The sequence below is a fragment of the Anopheles funestus genome, chromosome 2RL (assembly GCF_943734845.2).
Source record: "Anopheles funestus chromosome 2RL, idAnoFuneDA-416_04, whole genome shotgun sequence".
NCBI classification, from domain to species: Eukaryota; Metazoa; Arthropoda; class Insecta; order Diptera; family Culicidae; genus Anopheles; species Anopheles funestus.
Window position 1 is genome coordinate 87,345,719 of NC_064598.1, and position 23,095 is coordinate 87,368,813.

The following is a 23,095-nucleotide window of genomic DNA, read 5'->3' on the forward strand; positions in this document are numbered from 1 at the left end:
TGTGCCTTCCCAGCAAGTTGAACGGAACGCCATCGAATTCTTGCAATATCTCGGTGGCGGCGTCAAAAATAGTCATCGTATGAGTCACGGTACGCTGCTGTGAATTTTGCTTCCAAGCCCGACCCTACCAAATGCCCACCAAAGAAGCTGGTGTGTGGAACAGATTTTTGCAGCACCGGTGCAACTATTTACTAAATTAGTCACCAACTTGTTCTGCAGCACCTGACGTACGGATGGAGGTGGACCACGAGCACAACTGAAAACCCACAGCCCAGCGCACCGCATTTGGTGTCTGCATCAAGGTCAGCCCAACGAAACCACGTGCTGGGGCCGATGCAGCGGCCGCATTCGACTGCACCGGATCGGGACAGTCGGATCTTGTATGCTGATTGAACCCTTCGCACCGGCACACAGCACTGCTAGGTATGCTAGGCATGACGCGGTGTTAAATTCCGTCTGCTACATCGACGTAACAGTTAACGCGAGAAAATTTGAAAAATTGATCAACATGCGTATCTATCTAGCAGCACTAGCGGCATTTTCTGTACAACCAGAGCAAACAACATGTCACTAGAAGAGGCAGAGGAATAAAAAAAAGAAACACAAAACTCACCCCGTTCAAGGGAGAAATAGCAGCTAGCAAGGCATGCGGTGTGTTGATCTAAGCCGGAAGATAGCATTAGCCGTGTCGTTCCGTGTGAAGTCCGAATAGTTAGGATAGGATTGGGGGATTATCTCTCCTATCGCAACGCCACTTGACATCCGCTCAACCTACCTGACCACCGTGTTCGTCCAACGCTTTTGCGATAGGCGACGCATTCGAACCCGAACTAATTTGCGCCTCCCGAATGCGCACGGACCACTTCATGGGAGGTCGCCTGTTTTCGCTAATCGTGTATGCCTTTTTCCCTTTTCCTTCATGCTTCTAATCCTTCCATCGCGAATGGGCAAAACTTGATTCATGCCTCTTATCGAATGGCTTCATTCGATCATCTCTCACGCAAACTCGTTCACTAGACCTGATCTTGTTTCGTTTTATGTTTACCTCGGTGCCGTCTCGCATGTGGATATGTTTTATTGCTTCCCGTCAAATGTGAAGTTCACACCGATTGTGGGTGCGTGTGAGGTTCACACCACCAACCAAACAAGACAGCAAGTGGATGGTGAGTTTTGTAAGTTTTGAAGAAGATCCTTCACATCTCTGGAACTCTCTGTGTCAAGTGTTTTGTTGTTTTCCCTTCATATATGCACTGTTTTTCTCCAACTTTTAATTGTGTTTACATGTTGTACATGAACGCATTTTTCATGCAAGTCGTTCTAAGGGTAGTGTCACGTTCAACCCCACTGCAATAGCAGATGTGTGAAACGTAAGAGAAAGTGTCGAAAAGGGTGGAAATAGTTCCAGACATATGTTTAAAAAAAGAGCTGCAATAGTGGAAGGATGTTTGGAAAATAAATTATCTACAGATTTCCACTTCACTTCACATAGAATTCATGACGGGATCTGGTTTAAAATATTGAATATTTTTAAACAGAAGAATGTCTAAGTATGAAGTTCTTTCAACTATTCCAACTGTGTAGAAAAATGTTAAATTATCTTGGAGATTCAAAAATATTTTTATGTACTCTTTTTAAAGAATTTTAAATTTACTCTGTTAAGACCTTCTACTGAGGAATTCTAAGTAACCTAAATTTTCTTGATGAGTACGACTTGGCATATTTAGACTTATTCAACAATTTAATTTAATATAACTTTTACTCATCTTTATTCTCGAAAGAATACCTAAAGCTTGAACAATTAAAGTCACTGAAGGACGATTGCATGTCGCACACCATCCGGTTCTTTCTCAGGTTCCCAGGACGCCATTCTCGGATGGCGGGAAATATCTCACAGCGTTCGTCTACAAACACGCATCATAACTCATCATCCCCTGAGCGCACCGTGGTAACAAAACAATAAGCGCTAGAAGTGTACGGCGGGAGCACCAACAGGCCAAACCCAGCACAGCACCGAAATCCCACCGAAAGGCACATTATTGTTCGCAAACATCACGATCACGGCACTGCGTACTAACGAGCCACGATTATTTATGACGAATGAGCGCTTCCAGTTTGCGCTCATTCAGTAATGTGTCCGCCGTTTTGAGCGCGTCTTGGAGCGGGTCGTTGCGCTTCAAGTGTAGTGAAACGGGAAGGCCCACCCCCGGGAAAGCATGGGATCGCACCAAAGCAACCAAGTGCCTTTGCCGATGGGATGCGGTTACGGATTGGATGGATTGTATCGCCGCGGTAGATAAAGACAAGTCTTGCGCAAGGGTTCTTTATCTGGCTCCTGACTCCTAAGTATTGGCGGGACCCGAGCACGACAAGTGAACCGAGTGGATTGCGTATCGCCAGTTGCGAGCACGATCACATCAGCGTGCTTGCAAAGGATGGCAGATGCATGGTGACTTGCATGCCAGAAGATGGCTCCGACTTGTCAGAAGTACCTGCGTAGATATGCGCTCGCATTACGTCCACCAACGCGCACAGATCGTCAGCCGATTAGACAATGATGATGGAGTATGGTGCTTCTGGTCTTCCACCAAACCGTGAACAGAGTCGGCAAAGTAATTTTAAAGTCCTCCGGGATGTGGCACTTGAGTTGCAGTGCGAGATTCATTGCCATCGTGGCGGACGGGACTAATTCGCCCTCGCTCCAGAATAGAGCGGGCGTTGTAAAACGAGGCGTTAAGATGTACGTAGGGTATCTCATCTGCTGCTGGTGCATGGTCTCACCCTACCAGGGAACGTGAGATGAAGATCTTGCTGGCCAGATGTACTGATCTGCACTTGCGATCACTGCTTGCACTGTGCTCGGCAATTAGCTTCGGTGCAGAGGCACCACAACCCAACGCTGCTCGTCTCGTATCGGGTTACTCGGCCGGTGGCTACGGTATGATGGCCACACGAAACCGGCTACCAGGATTAATAATAATGCAGGCCACCGCTCAAGGACACCCTAACAGCCGTGCAGCAGATTACAGCCGGCTGGTGGGCATTTCTTCTTTCATTCTTCGTACCTTCTCCACAACGGTCTATGTCCACAGACCGGTGGTTGAGCTATAAATTAAGCGACCAAGTAAATCACCTGTACCCGCATTGGTTTTTTTTTCAAAGAAGTTCAATATAATTTATGCACCGCAAGTAATGTTTTTTTGTGCTCCGTTTTCTTCCACTTAACCGTCTCGACCGGGTTGATGCGATCGTTTCTAGGAATGGAGGCAAAAACACTTGCCGCTGTCTTGTCAGTTGTTTACTTTTGCTATCTGCGCATTCTTATCTTCCGGGCTACCTGCTGCGATGCTGTTCAGGATGCGGGACAGCATTATGTTAACGGCCGTTGGTTAATGCTGGATGAGATACATGGCGAGAGTAAATTATTTTAAACAGTAAAAGAAACTCATGAATAAATTACTATTTGTAAGTTAAAAAAGATAAGTGAAAATTTACGGGTGCAGTGCTTTAAAGACCAAATGAATTTTCAATATTTATGTTAAAATGTGATTTTTAATGTTTCATATTATATGACAAAGGATCATTATTTTACTCTTCATACCAATTCCTTGCACACGCGACCGATTTGTCACATAAATGTTTTCTTCAGCATCTCTTTTCATCCCTTTTTTCACCTTTCCTTACCATCGAGAAAAAACACCTTTCCATCAACGACAAAACACTTGCTCGCCTGAACAACAGTGCATTCTTTGTCACAACAAAAAAAACATTATCATGTTGCGAGCAAAATATGCGGGCGTTTGTGGCACGCGTTACCTTAATAGTTGACAAACGGCAAAAAGGGTAAGGGTGATGCACTGCATGCCCCATAGGGGACAATCAAACAAAATTCATCCCATAAAACACACGCCCTTTTTCTTTAAACCGTTTAGTCCCTAATCGTTTATCGACCGAATGGATTGGTGTTCTTGGACCTTGTTACACAAAACAGACAACCTTTTCGAAACGTAGCCGGACACCCAGACAGCCCAAAAGCAAAAACCCCCTTCGGAACCATGTTCATCTGTCATATTTCAGCATCATCCCGGACACGTTTCAGATGCAGCCCACACGGACGGTGGAAAAAACAACCGTGGCATGTGTTTCATGCCACACAAAAAAACACAAATCCACCGTGTTTCCAATCAAGCGCCCGAACGACATTTGAGTGCACATGTTAATTAGCATAATCTATCAAAAGCGCACCTTCGCTCCGGTTCGTCGCTTCTTCCGGCGAAGAAATTTGATTAGCTTGGTCGCACCGGGCAAAGCTAAATCAATCCCTTGTTGACCTCGCCCTCCGCCAGCTACATATTTCTCACCCGAAATCTCGCACCCGTAACCGAAAGCAATCAAAACGATCCCGTGCTTTATAGGGGCTTTGTGGTTAATTTTTCATATCAAACTTGCGAGGAAATCAATCCCCTTGTTTTCGCTCGGGAATGAAACCGACGACCCCCCCGGTGATAATTCCTACCTCTAAACAGCCGTGTGCGAGCGAGTTTTATCACCCAAAATAAACTATACACACGCGCATTACGATAATGTTGCTGGTTTACCGGACTGGGCGACTTATAACCTGACGCGTCTGGAAGCTTGATTAGATCCGATCGTTCTTTTACCGCTTCTCCGACTGAACGCGGACCGTACCCACCGGTGAGCGTTAACGTTCTCTGATGGTCAAGTTCCAATCAGGTTCCACAACCTAAGAAACTGGAGCTGTCCGGGAGGGTTCTTTCAGATCTGCCCTTGTGCTTGCTACATACAGACACAAACACAAGCCCCCGCCCGATAAATAACACATAAAAGAACTACAAATTCATCTGGTCAATTCCGAAACCACAACAGGACCGACACCGATACCGGCTAAACCGCACCGTGCTTGGGGGGTATCTTTCATCGGCGAACCGAAACGATACCTCACACATCGCCCTCAACGAATGGTCCACACGGTCTAGCACCATATTAAGCATCGTAAAATAGGCTTTTATTAATATATTCTCGATGCTGTAAAAATATTTTTATTCCCGCCGTGCGCCGGGACTCACTTCTCACCTGCATCTTACGCATCGGCGCTGCAACCAGCTCTACTGACGGTGCCTCGCGCATCACCTGCTGCCGATCCGTTTCGTACCGATACCCGGCCGGGGACCGGGTTCGGTAACGATCGCTTTCCATAATATCTGTGTCGCATCTTCTCGGAATCTCGACCGATTCGGGTTTCCTTTCTTACCACTCGCCGTTTGCCGATCAGGTCTCCGTTGCGTCTCGAATGTAAACGAGAGCATATTGAGACCTGCTCCGGTTGGACGAAATGGTAGAAACCGGCATACAGCCGGAGCAGCAGCAGCAGCAGCCACATAAATGTAAACGCACTGTGTCAGATATTTTTACGATGATTATTAATAATCATAACTCATTCGACTGGGCTTCACAACCATTCTGTGAGTGCCTCACTCGGATTCCGATAAGAGCCTGGATGGGAGCGGTACGGAGCACAAAAAAACCTAGCCCCCCCGAGGTCCGCCGGGAGCAACATTAGGCTCTGGGCGGGCGCAGATTGGAACTGCAAATCGGGGCGGTCAGCCACCGGCCATCTCCGGCCAACTTCCCGGCATTCGTTTTACTCACGTACGAAACGATTTCCGCCAGATATGGAGCACCTGGAGCAACACCGACACCGTAGAAACGGTTGACAGTTATCGGAGCCGCATCATTTTTCAAACAATCCTAACGGGCTGCCTGATGGTGATGATGATGACTGCTACAACGACGACGATGCCGGTGCAGGCACGAAATGCGCTTCTATGTTGCACTTGGTGCGCTTCGTCTCGTTGCAGGTGGAGTTGCCGCTAGCCAACCGGCCGGACAGTTGTGGAATTTCGTGAAATTTGTATCCGGTATCACTTCTTCATGGGTGTGCTACCTGGGTGGCAATGGGCGATGTAAGTGAAACATTATTCAACGGCACTAATGGACAGCTTCGGCAAGCTAGTTTATCCTGCTAGGGAGCAATGTTGTAGCGTACTAGAGAGAGCATGATAGGAAGGTTGATAGTTTTCTTAGGCGCTCCGGAAAAAAATATAATACAAATTCACATCAAAGCTGAAGTTGAATGACATAAGAAAACAACCAAACTTTTAACACGACCAAAAAATTTAATGAAATATTTTGTAAATAATGGTACCTAAAGATTAAAAAATTTAATGAGGAAATTATCCATATCACATGCTTAAAACAGCATTCATTTCCACAAAAAAAAGCAAACCCTTTATCCATCGGCCTTAATGCTCACTAATGTTTCCTTAACTTTGTGCCCGTAGTTGGATGTCTCGGTGCATTTCCTGATTTGGTAAAAACCGATTTTTTAAACCGATTCGGTACCCCCGGAATCCACCATCAACCCCCTGTTACATACGTGCAAATGTGTGTTTATGTTTTCCATTTAGCCCCAATCACATCATTAACCAAATCATGCCTTCATCGGTTCAATTTAAATCCATCCGAAGGGTTAATTCCCCGCCCCCACCCTCCCGGTGGTTCCCCGTACCACGTCGACAGCCATTAATCGACGATCTGCAAAACTAGCAACACCCAAAACCATCATCATCATCATCATTGCGCTCCACAGCTTGCCCGACAACAACCACCAAAAGCGTCTGCCGTGAAAAGTGCAATATGGACGCGTGTCTGCTTTTAATAAACATAATTTAGTATCATTCCATAATTTGATCGAAATTTATAGATACCCCCTATTCGGTTATGGTCATTCGTGACGAGCACGAGTTCGGTTTTCGGACGGGGAGGATGGCATACGATGGACACGGGAAACACGGTGTAGCAGTGGGAAAGGAAATAAACGATCTCCTAAACATTGCGCACACCGGCACCAATGCTGCCTGACGATGATGAGGTGAGGTGAAACATTATTTATAACATATGTTTGCCGAATGCTCACCTTTCTCGTCCTTCCGCCTCCCATCCTCCCCTCGCGCACACGTTCCGGATCTCAATCACTTAGGTCGCGCGATCACGATTCCAAGGGGAACGGATGACCACCGAGCGGGCGAGCGGGTGCAATGATGAGGTTATGCTTGGGATTTTATTTCTTTAATTTTTCCCTATTCCCTTTGGTCGGTCAATATGGTACACCCTTACAACGAGAACACACGCCCGCCGACAACGTACTGGGGGTGTACGGGGGGGGTGCTTTTTCGGGGGTTGATTTTTGCGTTTTATCTCCCGCTCTTGCACGGTGTAAGACCCTCACCAGCACTCATCCTATTAATGAATGGATAATATTCATTCAATTATATGTAAATTCGTTTAGCCATGCATGACCTATGAATATGTATGCTCCGGTGGGCCATCGATGAAAATTGAAGGTAAATATTAGTTCTGGTTAACCACCCTGCAACGGAGGTTGGGTAGGACGGACAGTTTAGCAGTTTGTATTGCTGGTTCTGCACCGAAAAAAACCTTGAGACGTGTACGAGTGTCTTGTTTTCTGCACCTTTTGGGGATTGAGTAATGGTAGCACTTAGGTTGTTGGATGATCGCGAAACAGGAATCCTTCTGGAATTTGAAATTTTCTGATGATTAATTCATACACTTGTTGCAACTTCTTGCCACTAGCCGCGGGGTAAGTAAGCAATCTAGCAGGTCATTTGATGATCATGTTTCTCTAAACTATTCCTTCACTTCTATTTTCAATGCTTTTGGATGGTGTTTTTTGGGGCCGGAATCCATCTTACAAGCTCATGAATGTTCATATGGAAGTTCGTTTTCGCATCGCGGAATAATCTCATCTTGCTACTGCGTCATTTCCAATCTTCACAACCTACAAAAAAGGTAAAAATTTTGATGACAAACCACGTTTCGATCCCATCTCTATTGCACTTGAAATGAGAGAAAGAGAGAGAAAAATCCAACAAGGTTCACGCCCGGTACTCGAACATGCAAAATGAACGAGTTCTCGAACTGCCAATAAGATATTTATTTGCATTCAATTTCATCTTCCCGTTTGTGACTCGAATAAGGTTTTTCTTGCTCTTGCTCCATCCTCACATCCTTACCCCGACACTCCCTTCCAATCTTGATGCTGGCCAGCGTATACGATGATGCACTTTGCATCGACCGATGCACCGACCCCGGTGGTGTATTGCATTCTTGGTCCGATTCCGCAAATAATGGCCGGTGCTCGTTGAAGAAAACCAAAAAAAAACTAAAAAAAACCCCCACAGGAAGAAGACGGACCATTGGTTCTGGTTGGGCATGCGTGTTGGCATTTTTGGGTTTTTTTCTGTTTTTTTCTTTATGTATCTCCATTGCACAAGAACCACATTCCCCTCAATGTGCAGTGCAACTGCGGCGGCTCTCAGCGAAATCGTTCGTTCACCGCTGGGCGCTTGTTTATTTATATTTTTGTTTGATTTAATTTATTAAATCGATGCGATTGGATTGCAGCTTTATCAAAGGCTGTGTTTTTTCACTTATTTTATATGTTGAAAGTGACAGTCTGCGTTATCGGAGGGTAAATATCGTTGCGTGAGAAAGATGTTTTTTTTTTTGCTTGCAACCAGGTTGACCGATAAGAATTTACATTGTAAAGTTTGTGGAAATAATTGAATTTTGATAAAAATTGCCTTAAATTGTATTATGCAACCTTAAGAAAAAAATTAATATTATGAATCACCATTATGCTAAAGAGTTCTATATGCCACTTTATCATCTCCAAAAATCGAAGTTTCTAACCATCAATATCTAACCGTCTTTAAGGAAACAGATTTAATTGGACTACATACGAACAGTTTAGGTCACCATTCAGCTTATACAACTCGAAGTTGAATAAATCATCTTCTTTTTCTCCATTTCGATGAAATACAGTCCAACACGTTGTTGACCTGTTACGTTCCGTATTGCTTTAAATTTCTCCATTACGCATGCATTTCTACTCCACCCTTAAGTAATGGCATCGTACACACCGTCCACCCCGAAAAAAAAAACGAGAAGCAAAATGTGTCGATCAGCACCATGTGCGTATTGGTACCGTGGACACGCAGCTTAATCTGCACTGGCTCGCAGACACACGCGCGAACATCCGCGGGTGGATGCTGCTGCCGTGGTCCGAAATTTATTTGCTCTATCACCGGCATTCCCTGCATCAGGTGAGCGTTCGCGAATGTAAATAAATATAAACATACGGCCGGCAAACCGCACACAACCGCACACGAGGCACCACACATCGTTGGCATCCTCACGTGCACCGAAGTAAGCCCACGTTTGTTTGCCGCTCCGTTTGCAAAACCCAAACTGCAGTTGCAATGCGGCGCTCACGTTTGATTTCGTGTCGTGCATCGTGAGGTGGCGAGTGAATGGAACAAAGTGAGCCAACGGATGTGGAAGGATACTGGTGCGTTGCGTCCAGCGAAGTGACCCCTCGGAGAATTGACCGGGTGGAGACCGTGCGTTGAACTTCGCCAAAAAATTTAACGCTACTATAAATCGGTTCGCTCGGGATCGCTTTTATTTCATTCTTTCGGCCTTAAACCATACCTTACACACATTCCGCCAAGACGTTGTGTCCTTTTTGGGGGGGGGAACATTTCTCAGAATGCTTGAGGATTCCCAGCACAAACACAAAAAAAAACAGGAGAAGAAAAGAAAAAAAGATACAATTTCCAAGAAAAGCAAATAAAGATTTATCGTTATCGTGTTCCGTTTATATGCCGTTCATCTACCCTCCCTCAAGTTTGGTGACGCTTTACCCCACTTGGGGAGACGGTTTAGTTCGGTAATCGTGGCGCAAAGTTCGATCGATATCGCACCGATCGGTGCTAAATCAGCATCACTAAAGGACCTTTTTCGATCACGGTTCCCATGGTACAAAAAGGGCTCTCGTTCCCACAGCATCAGGTTTTTGGGGTTCCCGTTTTCGGCAAAATGTTACGCCAAAAGTCGATAATTACCAAACCGTCAGCTCGTATCAGTTCGGGGTGGCGCATTCCGTTGCATTTTTTTTGCCCGTTTTGATTGTCACCCGCGTTTTTGCATGTGAACTCTTTAATGTACGGTCGAGCTTTTAATTTAACGCATAAATCTATCGACGCCAATTTGTGTTGACCTGGGCCGGGGTCAAGATTATATTATCGATCGATGCGAGTCGATAGGGACATCCGTTCTGTACGGTGGAAAGTTGGGTTATCTTATTTAATCTTTTTAGATGAATTCTCTGCAACCAGATGCAGGTAAGATGAATTATTTCAAATATTTAAAACTTTATTTAAATGATAATTATTTAAGGGATACAACATTGCACTATGAAATTGTATCCTGTTCTTTGTTAAAGATAGGTCCTTAACCCTTCCCGTGAAATACCCTTATTTAGTTCAATAAAAAATATTCAACAAACCAGCCGGAAGTGATGAACATATTCGAGATCATTCCTTCACCGGGGGGTTTAACCCATTGTGCTCGATTCATCTTCATCCGGAGCATCCCAAGCCACTCATAAGCATTCCGCCCCGGGGTCGCGCAAACGATCGCGAACCGTAAAACACGTGCACGTGCATAACAATTTCGAATTCAACAAATTCCAACATGCGACCGCTCACATGTCATAGCCCCGGGTTTTTGGCTGCACGTTCCAGAATCGGAACGCTGCTAAACTTCTTTTTCAATCCCAAGATGCCGCTGCTTGCTCACCATCACATCCGCACCGAATTTACATTATTTTCTTTCGTGCATCGACGGCGAAGAAAATAAAATCCAGGTCAAAAAGGTCCAGAAGCATGGTAAACAGACAGACAGAAAGAACGAAACTTTAGAACGCTTCGGGACGAGAATACCCGTCAGCACACCCGGTTCCGGTGTCGGGGTAAAGGTCAGACTGCTTCGGGGAAGGAGGAGGAGGATGTTGCAGTGAAGGAGGACAGAAATTAAAATGCAATTTCCTTCCCGTCACCTACTGAAATGCATCCATCCGGACGCACATACACACTTGGCACTTGGGCGCTATGCAGTTCCCTCTTCAATGTTCATAAACCTGTGAAGTTTGACATCCGGTGCGCTTTTATTCTCAGCCCAACCCGCCGTAGCCGGTGTCTTCCGACCTATCGGGTCATAACTATTTCGAGCATTCCGTGTGTTCCTTGTCACAGAGCCGTGGAGTTCGGGTTATCGGGAAGAACATTTCCATCAGAATATGGTGGCTTTTTTGGGACGGTCCCAAAAAAGGGTGTCGTGGAGGTCACCACGGGGGTCACATTCGTTCCGGTTTTGGAATCGTTAGTGGGCAACCGTGAGCAAACGTTTCACAAGTCGTAAAGGGCACGATGGTCTAATTTTAATCAAACAACACCGTCCGGTGCATACGTCAACCTGAAATCGATAGAAGGTTTAGCGAGGAAAAGCGCTTGTAAAACAATTTGCATACGAAACGGTCAAAACTGACCGAGCGTTCGTTTGCGTGGTGATTTGACTGGCTTCGTGCTGCAGCACACGATCTTCCTTGGGGGATGAAAAGCAAGCATTACTAGCCAAACCCATAAGTACCGAAACTCTTTTCATCCTGTTGGAAAAATGATTCAATGCACGATTTTTTGAGTATTTTTTTTACGTGGAAAATTATAATAAAAGATAAAAGAAAATTAGTCTGGATCTAACCTTCGATAAGCAGAAACAGTGAAACACGCTTTGTGTGTGTTTGTGCATAACAAATCCTCGTCGATGCCAGTGCCTCTGGGAGTATGAAATATCGTAACAAGACCTTGTTATTGAAGTTAACGATCATTTGCCATTTTTGTTATAAATCTTGTTATTTGACTTGTGTATTGAGTCATATTTTCGTGAAATATGATTTAAAATCCTCCTTTTTTTGAAATTCTCGTTCAAAATTATAAAAAATAGAATAGAAAATAGAATAGAAATAGAACGAATAAAATAGAATAGAATAGAAAATTAACGCATAAAATGTTTCATTTAAAATTAGCGCATTTTATGTAAAGGAAGGGATCTGTCAGAACCCCGAGAAATTGTAATGTGGCTTCCTGGTATTTTTAAAATATTTATTAACTTTTTTTATTGGTTCACCAACATATTAAAAATGTAATTGATATATTTTTATTGATCGCGACAAAATGTATAACAACAGTTAATCAAGTTATAGTTAATCCTGTCTCAGGTAAAACAGAAATTTTGAAGAATGATTTCCACAAGCAGTATCAACGCCATTAAAGAAAGAACATTGGAGCATAAAGGAATGAGTTTAAATCCCGTGGATTGGAAATTCGTTACTTGTTGTAATGTTCATTGGACCTCTCAGATATTCAAGATATGGTTTATATTAAAATAATTAATTGTTTTGAACATGCTGACTATTATACCTTTTATTAAATAAGATAACCAAAACTATTGCCTTCAAAACAGCCTGATTTAGATGCGCTACACTTTCCAAATAAATCGATCCATACACATATCCCTTTCGCCGTGCACCGGTTCAGTGACCTTAACATTTACGTTGGCCACCGTGAAGTACAGCACAAACGGGGCAACCTGTTCCATCGGTTCGTGTCTTGTTGCCATTCGGTTGATTCACTGTTTTCGCTACCATTTTTTTTCTCTCTGCGCACCTACCCAGCTAAAAATTCGTGCCAAACGATTCGATGTCCCGCCCCGGCAACTAGCATATTGCCGAACAGGAAGCTTACACCTTGTCCAAACCGTGCTGCCCGGGTTGTCCTTTTTCTTTCGGCGAACAGGAGGAAGAAGTAGATCGCAGTCTCTCCTTTTAATCCCGGATTCAACAACCACCGCAACGTGCCGAACACCGGGAGGGAATTGGCAAACGAGCCCGAAACTCTATCGTTCGCGGGAGCACCAGTTTGCTCGGTTTATTTATTCTTTCGTCATGTTACAGGTTAATTGGACACAGTGTACGTGTTTATGATAATTCTGTGTCACGAATTGAGTGGTTTTAATAAGCACCGATGGCGACCGCAACGCCACGTGAAATGCCGAATGGAGAAAATTTAAAGCCACAGATAACGCCCGCCACAAACAAGTAGCTCGATGGTGTTTGTACGTCTGTCGTTGTGGGAGGCAAAAACGCTGAGGTCCAAGGTGAGTTCCAATGCGGGGAGGAGTACATCTCACCACCCGATAGTAAGGTGAAGAAGCGTGAAAAATTCGCCCGGCACGAAAAGGGGTACGATAAATTGACTCCCCGTTTGTGCCACATGGTCACGGTCGTCAGGGAGACTGGCGCATTATCCGGCTCGCGCAAGACGCATCCAAGACATCTGACGTTTCCCTTGTGTCCCTCCCTCCTGCGGTGTTTTTGTCCGTGATCGATGGTGAATGTTTTGCCGAGCATTTCATAGTAGCGTACCAGATTTGTAGCAAATCATTCAGAACGAATGTGGAAAATTTTCCGCGACCTGCACACTTAAAAGAGGACGACCCACCCCGTACACAGGTGGGCGAAAATAGGTAGGTTCAGGTTAGGTTACTACCCTGCCTGGCAGAAAGTGCGGCAAGGTAAGTCAAAAACAAATCGTTCCGCGTGCAGCTACACACAATCCACACCAGTCCACCAATTGGTGAAGGTTCGAGCGAAAACACAATCACATATCCACCACCAGTGGGTGCACTGTCACAAGGTATCCGAGAATTAACCAGAACGGGAGCAACAGACAGACGAGCAGTAGTGAAAACGGCTAATGAAAAGAAGCTTCCCGTACCTCGAACGGGGAAGGTAAGTTCCCAGCCGATGCCAGCTTCCGTACCGTTTCGGGAAAGTTTTGCACCGGCATCACATCCCACGGCAGGCATCCTTCAAATTGGCTGCCTCGGTACAGTGCGGAAACGATGGGCACTGCGAGACCCATCTTCCTTCCTACGGATGTGTGTGTGTGTGTATCGACACCGTACGGTACCGCATTGATGTGACAGGCGACGAGGTGTGTAACCGGCGCGCAGACCGGCCGCTTCTTCTTTATGCACTTTTGTCGAACATATTTTACTGATAAGACACGATTTATTGCGCTGCTGTGTCGAGTAAATTTAGTGAACAGACAGAGCAGAACACAAAAGCCACCTTGTGTCTGTGGATTGGGCGAGGGAAAACCTGGCGGGTGATGCAGACCATGAGCAGCAGGATAGCAGCATGCACAAGTTCACATTCGAATGCGCTCGGCCCACTGCAACAAGGTATCACAAACAAATCAGAGCACAAACCGAACCTCACGACGTTGTCTTTTGGGGAGTTTGGAGTTTTTGGGTCTTTTTTTGGAGTTGAAGCTGCACTCCCAAAAAATTTAAAAAAAACCAAACAAGAGGACGATCTTCTTGGGGGAATATTGGGACGACAACTCGACAACAGGTACCCCAGCAATGCACTCCGGGACATGGTGGAGATATCGAAATTCAATAATAATAAAGTTAAATCGAGACCAAACGGTCTTTTTTTTTCGCTTTTGGGAAGAATTTTTTGTTTTCGATCCTCCCTTAAAGCCTAACCTGTCCCGTTGAACTTGAAGACAGAAGGTGGTTGCGTTGCGTCGCGTGATCTTCGCGTTTGTCAATGGTGTTTGGTACCTTTTTGGGCTTCCCTTTTTTTTCCTGCTCAACCACAACTCGCTGTTTTCGCCAATTTCGGTGACAGCTTGCAGTGGAGCGTGCTTGCCTTCCATTTTGTATGCCCTTGGACCAAAGTGCCCCAGGCATCGGTACAGAGGATTAACAGGGATCATCGTGACGTTACCGAGCAAACAAAATCCTGCGTCCTACCGCCGATGAAAGTACGCCGATAAGGAAACAAACACACACACACACACATACCCTTTCCGACCATCTCGTTGTTATGCTCGGGAAGATGAGGTGCACCAATCGCAAAATGGTGGAGGCCCTTCAAAAAGGTGTGCTGAACCATGTTCGTAAATCACTTTCCACGTGCAGTTAGCGGGCAGTCCATTCCTACCCCCCTTTTTCATCGTTACCCGTAAAAGGGAACCTGAACTTCCTGATTGCCCTGGTACGACCTGTGGACCCACTGGGCACATGTGAAGGTGGACAAGTGCAATCGGTTTTTCAATTTAATTAAGGAATCGACATGGGGATGCTCCGTCCGCCGCGCGCGCGCGCGCCTTCCGACCGCACAGGCAGGATTGTCGAAAATTCGGATTTCGATACCAAGATTAGCCGTAGCCGATTGTCCACTTCTGTGTGTTGCTTCTCGGATCGTTCATTTCTGACTTATAACAAGGTTTGTGCCGAGTTGTGCTGCTCGTTAAGGAATGCATCGCCTCTCCTTGTAGGTTGCTGCACACAACCATCGATAGTGTCCCAAAGGACGTTCGAAACATTCGACGACCTCACGCTTGAAGGTTTTTCGAGGGGGGTTTTTTCGGTTTTTTGGAAAGGAAATGATGCTGAACTGATTAAAAGCGGGCATGCGACACGTTTAACGGATAAAAAAACTGCTTACGGATGGGAGTTTTTAAATGGATTGTTTTTACATCCTCAAAGTTTTTTGCTCTGTATGTCTTCAAGTACATCCTGCGGTGGTAGTTTATGAAATAAAAAAATATTAAGTTTGTCATTTCTTGACGGTGAGAGATGACATAGAGAAGGCTGTTGCTAAAAAAGCTATAAAAAAGATACGATTTATTAAAAAGCAAATTCTGAAGAGCTCATTTAATAAATACTGAGGACTATTTTGCGTACATTATTGGTCGTAATATAGTAAACAACACTTTTTTTAAACAATTTTTATGATCGCAGTATAAAAACGAATTTTTGTCTTCTGTATCACGAATATTATTCATTCAAAAACATATGAACAATTCTTTTGAGACTCCCTCAGTGATATTCTTGATAGAAAAAAACCAACCAACTACGCTGCTTCCGTAGCGAGGAAAAAAAACATTAAAAAGTGGTCCTTAAAGACAACAAGTAAAAAAAAAACTAGTCGTACCAGCTGTTTCTGTTCCGGGCATCGTAGATCTTACACCGGAACGGAATAAATTTTAAAACCATCTAAAGTGTTCCACTAAACATGTCCCATTTCAATCAAAACCTGATTAAAAAAGAAAGCACCCTAAACAAAAAGGCAAAAAAAGATGTCCCTCTCAAGCTCCCTTTTGATCCCGGAACTTCCTGTTTTGTTGCTGTGGATGTGATTTTTTTTTATTGTGCTAGCCTCCTCCTACAACGCACGGTCTGAAGTATGTCTAATGATATGGTAATGGTGGATCGGTAAACTACTTACAGCGGATTCATAACTCATCTACGAACGATTCCGGTTGAATAAAAAATCACCTCCAAAAAACCACCATCACTTCCGGCCTTGCAAGTAGAGCACCCTCGGTAGATAACGGCCCGGGATGTGTACGGTGCGTTGAGTTGCTCTACCGCTGAGAACAATCCACCACCGCCGGTGAGCTGAGCCTGGGATCGAACGGGAACAAAAAATCCCATATCCCACAAACATTTCGATTTTGAAGCAAGAGAAAAAAAATGAAACAAAAAGTAGAACAATCATCTGAAGCAAAGAGCAGCGGGATCATGTTTTTTTTCTCACCATCCTGTCCCACGTGTGTGGGTGCGATCGTACGGAAATGAGATGGAAATGGTGGACGATGGTGTATGGGAGATGAACTTGTGTTTTTTTGTTGTCGCTCATACACCCTACCCGAATCGTAACATTCCAGGGACAACGAGTGTATGAAGGAGCAAAACAGGGGAAAAAAGCCGCTTGAAAACTAATCGCGTATTGTATTTCACTCCCGATCGCAGGTTTCTCAGCTGCAGGGTGGTTCAAGTAGATCTTCCATCCCTCTGCAGGACGACAAAACCGTCCACGGTTGGGTCACCCTGTACCAATGCTTCCCAGGGTGAAGGTTCTAACGGGAACCAAGGGAACAGGTTGAAATCTGAGGCGACAAAAGGAAAACGACACGATCACGGCCAAGGATCCCATCAAGTTTCTTTTATCTGTGGTCTGGTTTTTTTTCTGTTGTTGTTGCTTTCTCATATAGTACGCTCTTTTTTTCTCGGTTCCTTCGTGTGTTTCTCTACCATCGAACACAATGCGCAGCAGCACTTGTTCGCATCACAGCGCAAGGAAGCATGGAAATGGGAAGGATACATTTCCCTACCCCTTGGGACGGAGGATTGCTCAGGGTGACAGCGTGAACCTTTTTAGGACTCTCACAGGATTGGGCCCCACAATGGGAAGGAAGGAAGTAATGATGAGTAAGGACACACATAAAAAACAAAACAATTCAACTTGAGCGACAAAAAAAACATGGGAAACGATAATGGTACTACAGATAGATAATAAAAACGAATGTAGAAACGCAAACAAATTAGGTGCCCGCAAACAACTGTTTTCCTGAAGAGCACACACACACATTGTTTGGCACTTGAAGTTATTTTGGTAACGGAAGAATTATGTTGCTGCGTAACTTGGGAAAAAAGTGGATCGAACTTGAATTTTAATAATGAAAAAGCAACTTTAAAATAGTAAAATTTTAGCATTTATATTTGATTGATGTGTTTTACTGTAGAGCAGAAGGATCTTAAATCCCTATGTAGTAACTAAATTTTTAGCAAAAATCGTTTAAGCGGATGTTTAATCTCCAAAATAACATCCAGATCGAATTCGTTGACATGAAAATAGGACGTAAAACGGGGAAAAGCACACGAAACCCTTTATATCAATATCAACCCATCGCTAAACTGGTAAAGGATCCACACCAAATCGTGTCAAGTGCTCGTGTCGAAATGTCGTTAAGATGTACCGATGGAATAAATTCCTCTACCAGGAATCGCCCACAACCCGCGAGCCTCATAAGGAGACGGAAACGTATGTGAAGTGTACATTTCTCCCCGAAATGTGTCGATTATTCATTGCATCGAATCACACAAGGTTTCCGTTTTTTTGTATATTTTATTTGAACCTTTCTTTGTGATTCATTCACTTAAAACGTCATTTCCAACATGAGGACACCTTCATTCAAACACCTTACCGACAAGGGAAGGTTTTGTTGGGTAAATGGTTTGTTTCTAAAGTGGATGGACAGACTTTTAACCTTTTTCTTGGTAAAGTGACATGTCTGTATTACAAAAAATTTAAGTGCATCTTGATACGTACCATTATGTAGAGATTTTTTTGTGGATCGTTCAATCCAATGCTTAACGTTATCCTTAAACGATGGTGAAATATTTCAATCGTATTGGAAGGAAGAAGCAAAACTACCCTTAACTCTTCCATCAACCTCGATTGCGTCAACTTGCATTCGCAAACGCATCCGATTAGTGACCAATTACTGCAATATGTGGCAGCAGTACGAAACTGAATGTTGAAAGCAACGACAGAAAAAAAACCTCTCCAAGCTTCAGTCTCTGAACAAAGGAAAATGAAACCTGTTGAAGATTTCGCTTCTGCGGTTACGAAACAACTGTTTTCACGCACTATCACCACACCGGAGGGGAAGGATTTTCGAGACGCAATCGAAGCCACGATGGCATCAAAATCCTTAAGATTCCATTGCACACAGTGCGCAAGTCATCGACACGGCAGGTATTGCACTTCAATCACCCGATGCAGTCGCAAGACGCACCATTTGCAGCATCCTGAACGTCCTTCTGCACTTGCACCAGCAGCACGCTAGCACATTGATTGTTTCACGCAGTCTCAGGGCCGTTCATCGTCTTCATGGTAGTGCAACAAAGCGAGTTGAAAATGGATAAGTAGGAGCGAAGAAGAGAAAACCAACCCCGGAACGCACAAAGAGCAACGAAAGCAGACAAACCTCACGCAACGCGATCCGGAGAAGCTTCTTTTAAAAGAACTCATAAAAGGAATGCAGCTCAACTGATGGAAGGCTGATGAAGCGATCGACGATTGCCCGGGCGTCATCGATGTGTCGGCTGGTTAGGCTTTACCGGGTCTCCAATGGGCACAACATTGCCCCGGGAAGGACCGTGTGGAATTTCAACCATCAGATAATTGAGCGCGAGACTTAATAAATTAAGCGTAATTATGCGATGATTGAGTTATTTCGATCATTTTTGAACTGCGCTGCATCACGGTACGGTGAGTTGAATGCAGCGTCAAGACCAGGCGGCGTCTGCAGCGGGAAAGTAAGTGATGCGAAGGTGTCGCCATTTGCTGGCAGATACTTAACAATGTGACAAAGGTGTGGTTTTTTTTTGTGATTGAACAGGTTGGGTGTGGTAGGGAAGATTTAATGCAACCAGCAAAAAAGGCTGAGCGTGGAGAGCTACACGACAAATAATCTTTTCAATGAAGATCCACAAAAAGTAAGTTAAATAAAAGCATAATTTAAAATGGTGAAAAATCAATTTAAAATCGAATAAATTTGTCTTCATGAATTTAAGTTATAATTAAAAATGAGAAAAATATATAACTTATTAAATAATAAGAAAAATGTAAAAGAAATGAGAAAAATATAAATCAAATATATAAGAAAATATGAAACGAAAAGTTAAGACTAAAAATATAATATTTAAATACAAAACGAAGAAAATAAAAGAAAATAAAAAAACGGAAAATTGTCTTCAAACGCGATTATTATTGTCGATGGTCGAGATCACGAATAGCACTTAATCAATTATAGATTGCAATAATTTCAAGCACAAAACATACCACCAACAAGCACCGGAATTGGCCGAAGCATGTCTTAATCATCGTTTGATCAGGTCCACCCTTACAATCTGTGTGCTGCACTTTGGCGCAGTCAAACAGGCTTTATCGTAACAAATCGTTTCACACCTTCCATGAAGCGAGGTAACAAGGCATTTGGATCGCACAAACAGAAACAAACGCCGACGCCGGTCGCTAGTGTACAGCTGTTTGCCCATTGCACCGATCAGCCTTTTTCCCCTTTTCGCCCTTTAAACTGCACCCCTATGTCCGTCCAGGCGTACTACAGCTCGCCTACGTCTAACCCACCCCGGTTGTCGACCTTCGTGCCTTTTCTCGCTCACCTCACCAACCGGTCAATCGGTTGGCGTTAATTTAGACGAACTTTTCATAAATTCGTCCGCACCCTACCGCCCGGGTTGGACGCTCCGGGGCCGAAACAGCCAACCCTTGCAGCATACACGAAAGTGTGCACTAGCGTGCCAAACACCTCCCCAGTTGCCCGATTGTGTCTGTGTACATGTCAAAGCTACAGACACGGTGCGCCGGCACATAGGTCGACAAATGATCACTCGCACACATAAAATGGCTTAACCCCATCATCAGGGTGGGTAGGTGGACAGGCTGTCTTCTAAATAAATATGACGCTTCTTCCTGCCATTACTATTACGCCCGTGCAAAAAAAACGCAGGGCCGTCTCATTTAAGGTATCGCACCTCGGTCCAAACCTTCCGCCCGGCATCAGGATTTAATGAAGCCACCTATCTGTGCGTGGTTAAGCGCACACCCTGAAGGAATTTAAGTGCAATTAAATTGAAATCGTTGATTTATTACCCCACCGCGGCCGATTACCGTTTTTTGATAAGACGCCAACCGCTCCGGACGGGCGAATCTAATGGCACAAGCCAAAACTGTTCCACCATTGAATTGCCCACTCTTCGTGGTGAAGCCTGTGGGTCGCATCTGTTGCCAACAGCTGCATGGCCTAACACGCACCCGGACTGTTGAGTGGTTGAGCGCATAGGTAGTTGGGATTGGCAATTATAAATTGCAACATTATCATAAATGCAGCGTGCACTCCATAAATCCAACCGATGTCGCAGCCGAAGCTTGTGCGGATTGGTGCACGTGCCACCGTTCTTAGGGTAATAGCCGCACAGGAAGGATTTTGTTAGGATTGAAGGTGGGAAGCATAAAAAGAATAGGATTCTAATAAAAAAATATTTTGAATTGAAGAATTGAAGAATATTGACGAATGAAACACGAACATTGCGAATGAAGATCGTGGATGACTTCAATGGGTCAATGATCTCGTTATAGTTTTCATACTACATCGGCTTCTTTAGAAACTTAAATGAGAAAAAAAAACTTTCCAATCATTGACAAATAATTACAGATGCTATCTATTGGCATCTAATCATACCAGTATTAAACATCTCATCTAGAACAAAACTCATTTAACGAACCGTGTAACACACTGTGAACTGATTTTCCATCCCGCTGTGTACCTGCCGTAGACGATCGATCACTTCTTACCGTTCGGGCGAGTATAAAAAGTCTACCGCAGATTCCGATAAGCCACCGGGGGCGACTTTGATCTTGCCCATCTCCCGAACGATTGAAACGCGTGCCACCGCGGCTAGCAAACGGGTGCTACCTGGTGCTTCCCCGTAGTGTGTACAGCGCACGCTGTAATCTGACTCCTCAACCCATCGACAACTGACCGGTTGGTCCGGTGGAATCAGAAATTCAGAAAACTAGTCGCGCTAATCGAAACGATTTAGTTTAGCTCAATCGTGCCCGTTGTTGCCGCCGATGGGTGGCTCATAAATAACTCTCCCATGTTCACCTCTGTCGCGCTGGGCTTCAAACGCTTGCCCTACCTCCGCAATGTCCACCCTTTGCCCGGCGGTGCAGTTCATGTCACCAATGCTCCTACCAGCTTTTACTGGATTGGCTAAAGCTTACGCGTGTCTGGCCGGTGGGGCCGACAGTGCATGCACGCAAATAGTGTGCGTTCCGATTTCTGTTCTCTTCCCGGCGGTCCGTGTACATCAAACGGTGCTGGTTTTAGCCTTTGCCGGAATGCCGTAATTAATGTGATACTAATATTTAATTTATTTGCACGATATGTTAATAACTTACCCGGAGTTTTAGCGTTGGTACCGCCCGAAGTACTGCTGTCCGTCAACGGAAGATAGCGCTTTGGAGCGCCACCATTCCGGCACAGCTGATGAAGATGATGAGGACGCGGTGATGTGCACCGATTTATCAGCGACCGATGTGGTTTTTGGTGTGCGGTGCTGGGGGCAATCCTCCTGTTCCTGCTCTGCCGGTATGGTTTATGGCTGCAAGTATGATAAATGAAGCACTTTGTTAAACCAAGTGTAGCTGAAAGTCTCGGAACTCTCGAGACTATTTGCACCTCTGGAATAGTCCCCGAACTGGGGAAGAGGATAGCCGATGTACTTCTGAAGATATAAACAAGAATTAAATGTCCGATCTGTCTGGTGCCTTCTAGGAAACGAAATCACCTCCACCACCGTTGAACGATCGAAGAAGTGGTTCAGAAATGTGACTTCAATTTCCTTGGAGCCATTTTCCTACATTGTACCATGTACCGCGTAATTGCCTGCTAATTTGTTGTGGACTCTGCAAGTACTCAAGACTTGTTCTGGTAGATGTTGGGAGAAGTTCACGTCGATTGGAATGCAGTGGTGTAGTTGCAATGTTCGATCAGAAATCGGCCAGCATGCTTCGGCCAAAGTATCGCCTAAATTGAGCGCCGATTATTTGCTGGGAAGTGTAAAACTGTTACCCCATCATTATCACATGACCAAAGCACATTGCATCCACTTCTAAGCCGACCGAATATGGCCGCCAGTTTTATGACGCTATGAAACATTCCACGTTATATCCTTCGGTTGTCTGTATGAGAACGAGAGAAAGGACAGAGTTCCAATTGTGCCTTCATAACGGTAGAACACGTTCGTTTAAACTACCTCTAAAGGGGCCCCGAAAAAAAAACACAACCAACTACAAGTTGACCTCTTGACACGGAAATTGCACTATCGTTATCGTCCTGCTGGTTTGCACACGGTCAACCACTGCCAAAGTCCACCGAACTCGCTGGTTCATAATTCACCGGCGCTTCGGACAATGTTGGCAAGTTGAGCATGCCGGGTAACGCTACAGTGCCCGCGATTACCTAACCTGTGCGCGACTTGCAACGATTGCGATTCGGGCGCGAGTGTATCGAAATTCTTAAGAGTTCCACGACACGACGTGCCGCTGCGCGACTGCCTCCGGACATAAATGGTAACGGACCGGCGCAGTCCGATCGATCGATCGCAACTTGGATGGGATTCTCGTGCGCGACCGGCCGCACGG

General features: G+C 44.7%; 1 long non-coding RNA gene across 1 annotated transcript in view; it reads right to left on the reverse strand.

The window, feature by feature from the left end:
* The window catches only part of LOC125775203 (uncharacterized), a 126,347-nt gene extending 103,515 nt beyond the window's left edge, over positions 1–22,832 (reverse strand). The window contains exon 1 of the long non-coding RNA XR_007421152.1: positions 21,851–22,832. This is a non-coding gene — a long non-coding RNA (uncharacterized LOC125775203). The remainder of the gene's footprint in view (positions 1–21,850) is intronic.
* Positions 22,833–23,095: the final 263 nt, after the last annotated feature.